A 14,310-nucleotide genomic window follows, 5' to 3' on the forward strand; every position below is an offset into this window, starting at 1 on the left:
CCCCCCCGCCACCACACACACAGAGATGGGGAGGGCTTTCCATGGTACAGGGGGTGCCCAGATTCAACCAAGCACTTGAGGCCTGTTCATCCCCATTAGGAAACTCTATAGTGGTCCAGAGTAGCAGAATTTTAAACATTGACAATTCAATACAGTGACTTCCAGAACAGAGAAGATTCATTTCAGTACAAAGGAAGGTTGAAGACGGTGAAAAAGAAAATCAAGATTTGACTCCATAAAAATTTTATGATTCTATAGGACTAAAAACAAAATTAAAAAATAAACCAAATAGAAATTGGGGGAAAAAAAACCGAGGTCAAAATATGTGCAGTAATGATGATAGAGGATTAATAAGTAAAATACATAGTCTATGACAAATGAGAAAAATAAGAATCCCCAATAATAAATAATAAAAGGGCAAAGTTCAAGAACAGTTTGTTAAACAGGAAATGCAGTCAACAGTCATATAAACATGTTTGATCTCATTAATATCAAGCAAAACAGAAAAACAAAGTACTTTTTCTCTTAGAAAATTGCCAAATATTATTAAAATGAAAATAGCACTCTGCTACTGATGGCAAAAATTAGTACACACTTTTTTGGCAACCAATACCAATATCAATCAAGATACCCATATGCATGACCATCCTTTTGTTCTACTTCTGGTCATCTCTGATAAAAATAAAAATGATCTGAAAGAAAATGCTGACTGCATAAGATGCTCATCAAATACTGAAAACAGGCTCTGCAATGAGATTAAATAAATCGCAAAATATCCCTAGACAGAATATTTTACAGTCCTTAGAAATAACATTTACAGTTATTTTTGTAGTGTGGGGAAAGGCAAATAAAACAGTGATAAGTAAAACACAAATCATATACTTAGAATACTTCAAATATTCTAAGTAAAATAAATTTATAAAAATATATAAATATAAATATATATAAATATATAAATTAAAAATACACAAATTTTTAAAATGGACAGAAACACAGCAAAATAGTTGTGTGGTAGGATAACTGTTTTTTACTACATCTTTATGGTTTTCCTATACTACAAAATCTTCAATAAGGTGCATCTCACTCTTGTACTTACAAAAAAACATAAGTAACAATCTCCCCTGCAAACCCACAACAATAGAAGGAAATCCAACAACCCTACAAACCACTCCCACAATTACCCAAGCGTGCAACAGGCAGGTAAGGCAGTAAACTGAGGGGAGAGAGGCTTTGTTTTAAGTCTGGGCCTAGAAAAACAGGAGGCATCTTGATGTGAAAACAAAAACTTTTCATCTTCCACTTGTCAAAGCATATTTTGGAAATTCATTAACCAAAACATTTTCCAGCAGAGGATTTAAACCCACACACCAAAATTATCTCCACAGAATAAACTAGTTAAGCAAGCAGGAAGTTTACCAGGAACACCCTAAAAATTAACAATTGTTTTTAGGGCTCTGATAAAGCCAGCCAGCTCATGTTGGTACACAATGTAACACAAACAACCTCTCCAGTGAGTCCTCTGAACAGGAGTGCAAGAAGTCCTTATCATAAGGTTTTCCTTGGCAAGAATAACAGATGCCACGGAAATTAAGCCTTTTGGGGTTCACCCTCCTAAAAGCTGATTTTAGGGGCGCCTGGGTGGCTCAGTGGGTTAAGCCGCTGCCTTCGGCTCAGGTCATGATCTCAGGGTCCTGGGATCGAGTCCCGCATTGGGCTCTCTGCTCATCAGGGAGCCTGCTTCCCTCTCTCTCTCTCTCTCTGCCTGCCTCTCCGTCTACTTGTGATTTCTCTCTGTCAAATAAATAAATAAAATCTTTAAAAAAAAAAAAAAAGCTGATTTTATAATCTTAGAGATGGCATCCATTATCCACCTTCATCTTCACAAACCTACCAGGCTGGGTTTCTCCACTTCAGCACTCCTGTCAGTGCAATTCCTTACAATTCCTTGCTCTGTTCCATGCACTGCAGGGCGTTCAGCAGCATCCCTGGACTCTGCTCACTAAATGTCAATCCTCCCTCCATCCCCAGCTGCAACATGAAGAAGGTTTCCTGACATCACCAAATGACTCCCGCAGGGCAAAATCACCCCAGCTGAAAACCAGTGGTACAAATCACGTGCTCTCATTGCCCGAATTTTACAAAGGAAGAAACAGACACAGAGAGGCCCATCTAACTTCAAAGCTCGAGATCCAAAACTCGGTACTGTATGGGTGCACAGGTAGGAGGCAGATCTAGTATAACCTATGATACACACCCATCTTTTCTACTTGGTCCCTATGCATCCACCCCCACGGAGCCTGGTTGAGTCAGCCTTGGTGCACACCATTCACATAAACCATTTCTCTCATCATGTAAACATTTATGAATAATGCCAGATGAGAGTCTGGCAATAAAGGCACAGTCATGACCTTCGACAAGTATATAATTTATTTGAAGAAATAAGACATAGCCATGGAGAAGCTATTCGAAGTACCAGTTTTGAAGAACACTGTTTCCTCACCTGTAATATGGAACCGATGTCAGGGCTGATCCCATAATTCACTGAAAGAGTGCGAATCACGTTTTTTGTTTTTTTTTTTTCTTAAAGATTTTATTTATTTATTTGACAGAGAGAGATTACAAGTAGGCAGAGAGGCAGGCAGAGGGAGAGAGGAAGAAGCAGGCTCCCTGCTGAGCAGAGAGCCCGATGCGGGACTCGATCCCAGGACCCTGAGATCATGACCTGAGCCGAAGGCAGCAGCTTAACCCACTGAGCCACCCAGGCGCCCGCGAATCACGTTCTTTTCACGAAATAGGATTTCAAAAAACAGCCAGATATCAAATGCTTGGCAATATATAGGCACCAGCACAGGATGGATTAGAGTATCTCAAAAATCACTGGGCTGGCATGAACCCTCTAAAACACCCTGAACCCACCACCCCTTGGTACTTGAGCATTTGAAAATCCAAAAATTGAATTACCTGTTTCCAGCAGAGTTTGCGGGAGGAGCTCTGACGGAGGCTCTCAGCAAAGGTTTCCTGAATGGCTTCAAGCAGGCCTGGAGGAAAGAAAAGGAAGGATTCAAACAAAGAGAAGAGCCAGGAGTAGGAGAAAAGTTGGAATGGACTCAAAGCACTCCAGAGGAGCAGAGCCTGGGCCTCAACCCAGCAGGACAAGGGAAGGCAAGGGTGGGAAAAAAGGTCAAGACCAGAAAAGGTCATCTGGTGATCTCTAGGTGATCTGTAGTGTCGCTGATAGGCTAGAGCCAAGAAATACTTCTAAAAAAGTAACCAAGGGCTGCTACAGCTTTGTAGCACCATTATGAAGGCGGAAAACTTAATTTCTCAGACTAAAAGGTCAGCATTCCCTGAGGACAATAAGCAGATGCTTGCTTAAATTTACATAAGTGAAAGTGATGATTTTCCAGAACAATGAGTCAATCTGCCCTAAAAGTAAATCCAAATAGGTTCTTTCCCAAGTCCACAGGTCCTCCTGTTCTGTAAGGGCATCAGCCCAACACAAGGACACAAGAGCCCAGGGTTCCTGATTTTAACATCTGGATATCAATTAGGTGAAATCTCCCAAACTTTAAGTATTGGCCTAAATTGCTTTAAATACCGTGAAGGTCAAACCAAACCTATCTCCCTGCAGTCTCCACCCCAGGGCCCCCAGTACAAAAACCCTGTCGTTAGCCACAGCCTACAGAAGGTCAAGTAAAGCTTTCTGGGATATTTGGAAGATCTCTCCGGCAACGTGTCACAGAACACAGGGAAGAAACTAACTGTAGAGTATATAGAGCCTTCAGCAATGGACTGTAGAAAGGCCCCATAGCGCACCCCCCCCCAGCTAAATACAAACCGGCCCTCAGGTGACACCTCAAAATATCCACTGGCCAGGGGTACCTGGGTGATGCAGTCGGTTAAGTGTGTGACTCGTGACTTTGACTCGGGTCATGGTCTCATAGGTCATAAGATGCGGCCCCATCTTGGGCTCTGCGCTCAGTGAGAAGTCAGCTTGGGGATTCTCTCCCTCTGCTCCAGCCTCCACCCTCCCCACACTGCTCACTCTCTCAATCTCTCTCTCTCTCTCTCTCTCTCTCTCAAATAAATAAATAAATCTTAAAAAAATATATATCCACAGGTCCTAAGTGACCAATGGGCTACTTACAATTAAGCAGTTACCAAAAATGGGAGAATTCCACACATCAGCATATCTCCTCATTTCCCATTTTTAAAAACCTACAGTAGTATGTTAATAAATAAAATAATAATAAATAAATAAATAAATAAATAAAAACCAGCCCCCACTCACTGCCTCATTACAGAGAGCCCTCCTCTGCTGTCCTGTCCACCATCCCCCATCCCCTGAGGTATATTCAATAAACTTCTACCTCCTTTGTTCTGCCTCAGGTGAATTCTTTCACTGCTTGTGCCACTGGCTTTGACCCAATCATCACCTCATATCTGGGGATCCTCATCTGCTCAGGAGACATATCCCACTTAAGACACCATAGGGTCCAAAAAATAAATAAATAAATAAAAGACACCACAGGGTCTACATCAGAGCTGACAGGGATGTGAACAAAGGCCATGGTGGAGGTAATAGTGATTCAAAAAATGTATGAGAGGCAAAAATAACAGTGCTGATGGCCAGGAGAAGGTCCCTAGGATACCAGAAACAAACCTGACCCATTGCAAATTTTGACAATGAAAGGGAGTCTTTAAGACCAGCGGGAAACAGGCTTAAATGTGCACTTTTTGACCTCTGAGAACAGGGCCATCCTCATGGACTTGTGACCTGAGTCACAGGACTCCATGCTCAGAAAGGCTCCATGCTTGGTTTAATGATCTGCTGTCATCATTTTGAGATTCTTTTTTTTTTTTTTTTTTTTTAAAGATTTTATTTATTTATTTGACAGAGAGAGAAATCACAAGTAGGCGGAGAGTCAGGCAGAGAGAGAGAGAAGCAGGCTCCCGCTGAGCAAAGAGCCCAATGCGGGGCTCGATCCCAGGACACTGAGATCATGACCTGAGCCGAAGGCAGCGGCTTAATCCACTGAGCCACCCAGGCGCCCCATCATTTTGAGATTCTTAATTTAACTTCGAACTTGTGTTTTGTAAGTGAGGTCTCATGGGGAAATGGAGCTTGCATGTGAGCAGAAGAGATCCTGCTCAGTGTGTGTGGCCACATTCTTACACAGTGTTTGCCATGACCCAGAGCACAGAATTTCTGTGGATTCATGAGGCCTGGGAGCTCAGCAAGACTTGTTCAAGGTAAGTAACGTTACAAAGACAACTAAGTGAGCAGGTAGGTGTTGACAGCTCCCAGAAGCCATGCTTTCCATTCAAAGGAACCACAACTCCCTTTGCATATAGAAACAAAGCAATGTTTATGTTTTTCTGAGATACAAAACCAACAAAAGAATCCTATCATATCCTCTTACTTCTATTACATCCCTGTGTTAGCTGATCCTGCACACTGAAAATAATGGCATAGAAGGACAAGGAAATATAGGGCAACCCATGGTTCTTTTTCCTTTCAGTCCTTCCTTAAAGCCAGCCCTTCCTTCCATAAGACAAAGACTAACAGAATGCAGGTATCAAGAAGTGAATAAGAGTAATCCATTAGCTTTGGGCAGTGATTCCACATTCTGGTAAGAACAATACACATATGCACGTACAAATTACAAAATCTGAAGTGTATAATTTCAGTAATTCTGCAGATGTGTCAAATAAACTTACATTTGCATTTAACGTTGGACTTGCACCATATAAAGAGTACAAATCATGCTAATAATTTAAATTTTTAATTTCTCTTCACTTAGAACAATATTAAATAGCAAACGAGGAGAAGTCAAGGGAGAGAGTGTAGAAGGAAAAGCTTTTTATGCTAATACCTTTAACACTGCTTTTTTCATGTTTTTGAACAAGGGGAAACACATTTTCATGTTACACAGGGCTCAACAAATTCTGTGGCCGGCCCACTGAGAACCATTGCAGTCAAGAATATCATGCCTAAAATGTTACACATGGGGCACATAGGGGGCAGAGTGGTTGACTGTCCAATTCTTGATTTCAGCTCAAGTCATGAGCTCGGGGTGGTAAGACCGAGCCCCATGACAGGCTCCACACAGCGGAGCCTCACAGCGGGTGTGAGGCCCGCTGGGGATTCTCTCTTACCTCTGCCTCTGCCCCTCCAGGCCCCACCCCACCACATGCTCATGCATTCTCTCTCAAGTAAGTAAATTAAATCTTAAAAAATAAAATAAAATAAAATGCTACACACACCTAGATAAGTTCCTCCAGATGTCCTCCAAAGTAACCCTCCAAAAGAGCCACTTATGGACAGATGGGGGTGATGATTTTTACTTCCATGCTCTGTTACTGAATCACTTTTCCCTTTCCCCCCAGGTACCTCACATCATCACAACAACACATCTGCTGAAACAGCGCAAGCCTTTGTCTTTCCAACTAAAGTGAAGACTATAGAAGACCTTCCCCAGAGCAGCATCTAAGGCAGAGACCTCTCTGCTGGGCATTCCCCTTCTACAGAGTGCTTCCCCGAGCTCTGGCACTGCAATTTTCACCAAACTCAAGCTGTTTCTCACCACTCCGAGTGCTCGGGTTTCCCCTGGGAAGTGGTTTTGTGTAAGTCTGGCTGTCTAAAAAGGCCTCCTTCAAATACAGTCAAGTTTTCCTTTGTCTCACTTCATTCTCCTCTTCTGTTTGGTACCACCACTTTCCACTTCGATAAATTAATTTCCTGCCTGGAGACACATCCTGGGAAATGTGTCAGTTTGTATTGTTTAGATGAGAGACTTCTGTCATTCTTTCAAATTTTTCCTCTGCACCAATAATCCTGACAGCCAGCCTCTTTAGGAGCCTGAGTAGCTTGTCTATGAATTTCCTTTCACAGCCTCCTATTAGACTGAAAAAATGCAGACTGCCTGCGGTGAACTTACTCAACTCTTAACCCTTCCGATCACATCTTTTTCTATTTCCCCATCCTTTCTTCTAGCCCATTTAAAGAAGGGCTCTTACAGAATTCAGGGCTAACCAGCCACTCTCTACCTGATTGTTAATGCTGCTTTACCTGTACCTGCTTCACACCAAACTATCACAGCATGCCTCTCCTGGTTTGATTCCTTGCAAGGCTGGGCTACAGAGCCACCTATGGTGCATCCCCTCCCTTACAATCCTCAGTTTTTTGCACTCTGGACTACATCTCTACTGGGCTACTGAACCTGCACTCTCCAAGTTCATGAATGACCTGCTGGCTGGACCAGGGGCAGTTTCTCGGACCCATCCTTCTAACGGGTCTATTGTGCCAGATGGCAAGGACAGTCCACATGTGTTGGGTCTGCTTCTTCCCTCTGCTACCACCATCTTCCCCTTCTCTGGTGGCTCCTGCTCTTCCTCCTCTAATAAATTTCATTAGTCTGATCATGTCTAAATGTCAAGAGTTCCTTGAAGGATGTGTATCACTTCTATTTTTATTCTACATCTTCTTCAAAATAGGTAGAGGCAATTAGGAGATACAAACTTCCAGTGGTAAATAAAAAAGTCACAGAGATTGTGAGCACAGCAGAGGGAATGTGGTCAACAATATTGTAACAACAGTGTTTAGTGACAGATGGTAAGTACAGCTATTGTAGGGAGCACTGCAGAAAGTACAGAATTGTCAAATTGCTAAGGTGTGCACCTGAGAATAATATAACATTGCAAGTCAACTATCTTCCAATAAAAAATTTAAAAATAAAATTGGCAATGGGACGCCTGGGTGGCTCAGTTGGTTGGACGACTGCCTTAGGCTCAGGTCATGATCCCGGAGTCCCGGGATCGAGTCCCGCATCAGGCTCCCAGCTCCATGGGGAGTCTGCTTCGCTCTCTGACCTTCTCCTCGCTCATGCTCTCTCTCACTGCCTCTCTCTCAAATAAATAAATAAAATCTTAAAAAATAAATAAATAAATAAATAAATAAAATTGGCAATATTTGGTATATTGTACACAGCATAACAAAGGGTAAATAACTAAATTTTTTAGTTAAATTTAATTTTTTAACTAAATTTTTTTAGTTTCTGAAGTATTTTATGGTTTGTTGTGTTTGTGCAGATTATGGGCATTTCTCTAAGATTTCCAAAGGTAAATCAAATGAAAGATGAGCTCTACTCATTACTTTTCCATTACAGAGGACATCTCTTCTTGATATTAAAAAATTTCATGGCCTAGAAATAATTGATCAACATTAGATTCAAACAAACTTCAGCATGCCACATTCTGTCATTACCCTTGCCCCATATTTTCTAGTCTTTTAAAAATATTTGACTATAAAAATGCTAATAAATATATATACTATTTTAAAAAAAGAGTTCCCTGAAGGCACCATACTTGCTTCTCTTTTTATTCTACACCTTCTCCTTTAGTGAGTTCATCTATTCTTACTCATTATATATAACAGCTCCATGGAAACGATCCATCAATATAGGATTTTGCATAAACTCCAAATCTAAATTTCAATTTCTTCTTAAAAAAGATTTTATTTGACAGAATGGGAGAGAGAGGAAAAGGACAAGCAGAGTGGCAGGCAGAAGGAGAGGGAGAAGCAGGCTTCCCACTGAGCAAGGAGCCTGATGTGGGGCTCAATCCCAGGACCCTGGGATCACGACCTGAGCCAAAGGCAGATGCTTAGTGACTAAGCCACACAGGCGTGCCTAAATTTCAAATTCTTAACATCTTCATGTGGATAAAATCAACTAACAGATTTTAATGGCTTTTAACATGCCAAGTACAGAAGTAAGCCAGAGGCAGTAATACAAAGTAGTTGAAGATACTGACCCTCGAGACTGTATGTACCTGCATTTAAATACACTCCAACAGAGGATAGTCCAAGATGGCAGAGGAACACAAGACCTTAGTTATGTCAGGTCCCAGGAATTCAGCTAGATAAATATCAAATCATTCTGAACACCTGTGAACTCAACAGGATATCTAAGAAGGAACAGTTGCAACTCTGCATATAGAAGTGATCACTTTCTGCAAGAATGACAAGATAGAAAACTCACATCAAAAAAGAGAACAAGAGGCCATACTGACTGCCAGGGATCTAATCTGTATGGACATAAGTGAGATGTCAGAACTAGAGCCCAGAATAATGATTATAAAGCTACTAGGTGGGCTTGAAAAACACAGAAGACAATAAAGAATCCCTTTCTGGAGAAATAAAAGAACTAAAATCTAATCAAGTCAAAATTTGAAAGTCTATTAATGAGATGCAATAAAAAATGGAGGCTGTAACTGCTAGGATATAGTCTCTATCTCCCTTCTTAAGAGAGAGTTAGAAGACAAAATGATGGAGAATAAATAAGCTAAGAAAATGAAAGATAAACAACTAGCAGATCATGAAGAGAGAATTCAAAAGATAAATGATACCAAAGAGCGAAATAGTATCGGAATAATTGGGATCCCAGAAGAAGATGAAAGAGAGAGAGAGGCAGAAGGTATATTCAAGCAAACTATAGCAGAGAACTTCCCTAAATCTGGGGAAGGAAATAGGCATTTAAGTCCAGGAGGCAAATAGAATCCCCCTCAAAATCAATAAAAACAAGTCAATACCCCAACATATAGTAGTGATGCTTGCAAATCTCAGAAACAAAGAGAAAATCCTGAAAGCAGCTCAGGACAAGAGGTCCATAATTTACAAGGGCAGAAAAATTAGATTGGCAGCAGACCTATCCACAGAGACTTGGCAGGCCAGAAAGCACTGGCATGATATATTTAGGGTGCCAAAGGAGAAAAGTATGTAACGAAGAACACTTTATCTAGCTAGGCTGTCTTTCAAAATAAGTGGAGTGATAAAAAGCTTCCAAGACAAAGAGAAACAAAGAATTTGTGATCGCTAAACCAGCCCTGCAAGAAATAATGAAAGGAATCCTTTAAGCGAAGAGAGAACCCAAAAGTAACATAGACCAGAAAGGAACAGAGAGATTATACAGAAACAGTGACTTTATGTGTAATACAATGGCATGAAATTCACATCTTTCAATAGTTACTCCAAATGTAAATGGGCTAAATAGCCCAATCAAAAGATACAAGGAATTAGACTGGATTAAAAAAAGCAAGACCCACTGATATGTTGTCTGCAAGAGACTCATTTTAGACCCAAAGTCACCTCCAGACTGAAAGTGAAGGGATGGAAAACAATTTATCATGCTAATCAACATAAAAACAAACAAAAACAAAAAACTGGGATTGCAATCCTTATATCAGACAAATTAGATTATAAACCAAAGACTGTAATAAGAGATGAGTATGAACACTATAACATACTTAAAGGGTCTATCCAACAAGATCTAACAACTGTAAATATTTATGCCCTTAACCTGGAAGCAGCCAATTATATAAATAATTGATGACAAAATCAAAGAAACACATTCCTAATATGTTTCCACACCTATTCACTGCAATGGGCAGACCATCTAAGCAGAAAATCAACAAGGAAAAAAGGGCTGTGAATGATACCCTGAACCAGATGGACTTCACAGATATATTCAGAACATTCCACCCTAAAGCAACAGAATACACATTCTTCTTCAGTGCGAATGGGACATTCCTCGGAACAGATCACATTCTGGGTCACAAATCAGGTCTCAACCATTACCAAAAGACTGGGATCATTTCCTGCATATTTTTGGACCATAATGCTTGGAAACTGGAACTCAATCACAAGAGGAAATTTGGAAAGAACTCAAATGCCTGGAGACTAAAGAGCATCCCAGTAAAGAATGAATGGGTAAACCTGGAAATTAAAGAAGAATTTTTTTAAATTCATGGAAATAAATGAAAATGAAAATACAAATGTTCAAAACGTTCGGGATGAAGCAAAGGCAGTCCTAAGAGGGAAACATAAAGCAACACAAACCTTTCTCAAGAAACAAGAAGGGTCTCCAGTGGAACAGAGTGGAGAGCCCAGATAAAGACCCTAAACTCTATGGTCAAATAATCTTCGACAAAGCGGGAAAAAATATACAGTGGAAAAAAGACAGTCTCTTCAATAAATGGTGCTGGGAAAATTGGAAAGCTATGTATAGAAGAATGAAACTTAACTATTCTCTTACACCATACACAAAGATAAACTTGAAATGGATAAAAGACGTCCACGCGATGCAGGAATCTATCAAAATCCTAGAGGAGAACATAGGCAGTAACCTCTTCAACATCGGCCACAGCAACTTCTTTCAAGAGCTGTCACCAAAGGCAAAGAAAACAAAAGCGAAAATGAACTTTTGGAACTTCATCAAGATCAAGTTTCTCCATAGAAATGGAAAAAGTCAACAAAACAAAGAATCAACCCACGGAATGGGAGAAGATATTCACAAATGACAATACAGACAAAGGGCTGATATCCAAGATATATAAAGAACTTCTCAAACTCAACACACACAAAACAGATAATCATGTCAAAAAATGGGCAGAAGACCTGAACAGACACTTCTCCAAAGAAGACATACAAATGGCTAACAGACACATGAAAAAATGTTCATCATCACTAGCCAACAGGGAGATACAAATCAAAACCACACTGAGATACCACCTGACACCAGTTAAAATGGCCAACATTAACAAGACAGTAAACAATATGTGTTGGAGAGATGTGGAGAAAGGGGAACCCTCTTATACTGTTGGTGGGAATGCAAGTTGGTACAGCCATTTTTGGAAACAGTGTGGAGATTCCTTAAGAAATTAAAACCAGAGCCACCCCATGATCCTGCGATTGCACTATGGGGTATTTACGCCAAAGATAGAGATGTAGTGAAAAGAAGGGCCATCTGTACCCCCAATGTTCATAGCAGCAATGGCCACAGTTGCCAAACTGTGGAAAGAACCAAGATGCCCTTCAACAGACGAGTGGATTAAGAAGATATAATCCATATATACAATGGAGTATTATGCCTCCATCAGAAAGGATGACTTTTGTACCAACATGGACAGGATGGAGGAGATTATGTTGAGTGAAATAAGTCCAGGAGAGAGAATCAATTATTATATGGTTTCACTTACTTGTGCATAAGAAATAACATGGAAGTCATTGGGAGATGGAGAGGAGAAGGGAATTGTGGGAAATTGGAGGGGGAGACAAACCATGAGAGACTGTGGACTCTGAGAAACAAACTGAGGGTTTTGGAGAGGAGGGAAGTGGGGGATTGGGTGAGCCTGGTGATGGGTATTAAGGAGGGCACATATTTCATGGAGCACTAAGTGTGGTACAGAAACAATGAATTTTGGAACACTGAAAAAAAATTAAAAAAAAAAAGAAAGAAACAAGAAAGGTCTCAAATAAACAACCTAACCTTATACCTAAAGAAGCTGGAGAAAGAACAGTAAATAAACCCTAAATCCAGCAGGAGAAGAGAAATAATAAAAATCAGAGCAGAAATCAATGGGCTAGAAACCAAAAAAACAGTAGAACAGGAGCTGGTTCTTTGAAAGAATAAGATAATTAATTATTAAGTAACAAGAATAAGATTGATTAATTGGTTAATAAGATTAATAAGTTAATAAATAAGATTAATTGGTTAATAAGATTAATCGATCTTATTAACCCTTTCCCGGACTTAGCAAAAAGAAAAGAGTAAGGATCGAAATAAAGTTATGAGTGGAAGAAGAGAGATCATAACCAACATTGAAGAAATACAATTACAAGTACATATTATGAGCAAAAATATGCTAACAAACTAGGCAACCTAGAAGAAACGGATGCATTCCTAGAGACATATAAATGACCAAACCTGAAACAGGAAGATAGAAAACCTGAACAGACCCATAATCAGCAAAGAAAGTGGAGCAGTAATCAAAAATCTCCCAACAAACAAGAGTCCAGGCCCGGATGGCTTCCCAGAAGAATCTACCAAACAGTTAAAGAAGAATTAATACCTTCTCTTCTGAAGCTATTTCAAAAAATACGAATGGAAGAAAAACTTCCAAATTCATTCTAGGAGGCTAGCATTACCTTGGTCCCAAAACCAGACAAAGACACCACCAATAAGAATGACAGACCAATATACCTGATGAACACAGATGCAAAAATAATCATCAACATATAGCTAATAGGATCCAACAGTACATTAAAAGGATTTTCACCACAACCAAGTGGTATTTATTCCTGGGCTGCAAGGGTGGTTCAACATCCAGAAATCAATGTCATACATCACATTTATAAAAGAAAGGACAAGAACCATATGATCCTCTCCACAGATACAGAAAAAGCATTTGACAAAATACAACATCCTCTTTTGAGAAAAATTCTGCAGTGTAGGGATAGAGGAAACATACTTCAATAACATAAAAGCCATCTATGAAAAACCCACAGCAAATATCATCCTCAATGAGAAAACACTGAGAGCTTTTCCCGTAAGGTCAGGAACACGGCAGGGATGTCCATTCTCACCACTACTCTTCAACATAGTAGTCCTAGCCTCAGCAATCAGACAACAAAAAGAAATAAAAGGCATCTCAATCAGCAAGAAAGTCAAACTCCATTCTTTGCAAATGGCATGATACACTAGAAAACCCAAAAGACTCCAAGCCAAAATTGCTAGCACTCGTGCAGGAATTCAGCAACGTGGCAGGATATAAAATCAATGCACATAAATCAATTGCATTTCTATACAGTAACAATGAGACAAAAGAAAGAGAAATTAGAGAGTCGATCCCATTTACGATTCACCAAAAACCAAGATACCTAGAAATAAACCTAACCAAAGAAGTAAAAGGATCTGCACTCTGAAAACTATGGAACATTTACGAAAGAAAGCGAGGAAGACACAAAGAAATGGAAAAACATTCCATGTTCATGGACTGGAAGAACAAATATTGTTAAAATGTCTATGCTACGCAAAGCAATCTACACATCCCACATAATCCCTATCAAAACACCATCAACATTTTTCACAGAGCTGAAACAAACAAAACTAAAATTTGTATGGAACCAGAAAAGACCCTGAATACCCAAGTAATTCTGAAAAATAAAACCGAATCTGGAGGCATCACAATTCTGGACTTCAAGCTCTATTACAAAGCTGTCATCAGCAAAACAGTATGGTACTGACACAAAAACAGACACACAGATCGATGGTACCAAACTGAGAACCCAGAAATGGACCCTCAACTCTATGGTTGTCTAATCTTTGACAAAGCAGGAAAGAATACCCAATGGAAAAAAGTCTCCTCAAGAAATGGTACTGCAAAAATTGGACATGCAGAAGAATGAAACTGGACCATTTCCTTACAAGCTACACAAAAGTAGACAAAATAGATGAAACACCTCAATGTGAG

General features: G+C 39.9%; 1 protein-coding gene across 12 annotated transcripts in view; it reads right to left on the reverse strand.

Moving 5' to 3' along the window:
- Positions 1–14,310, reverse strand: part of LOC309868543 (liprin-beta-1) — a 177,295-nt gene that overhangs the window by 152,612 nt on the left and 10,373 nt on the right. For all 12 annotated transcript variants that reach the window (XM_082738497.1, XM_082738495.1, XM_082738496.1 and 9 more), the window contains exon 2: positions 2,962–3,038. The gene's annotated coding sequence lies outside the window, so the exon portion shown is untranslated. The remainder of the gene's footprint in view (positions 1–2,961; positions 3,039–14,310) is intronic.

The sequence above is a fragment of the Mustela nivalis genome (assembly GCF_964662115.1).
Source record: "Mustela nivalis genome assembly, chromosome: 7".
NCBI lineage: Eukaryota > Metazoa > Chordata > Mammalia > Carnivora > Mustelidae > Mustela > Mustela nivalis.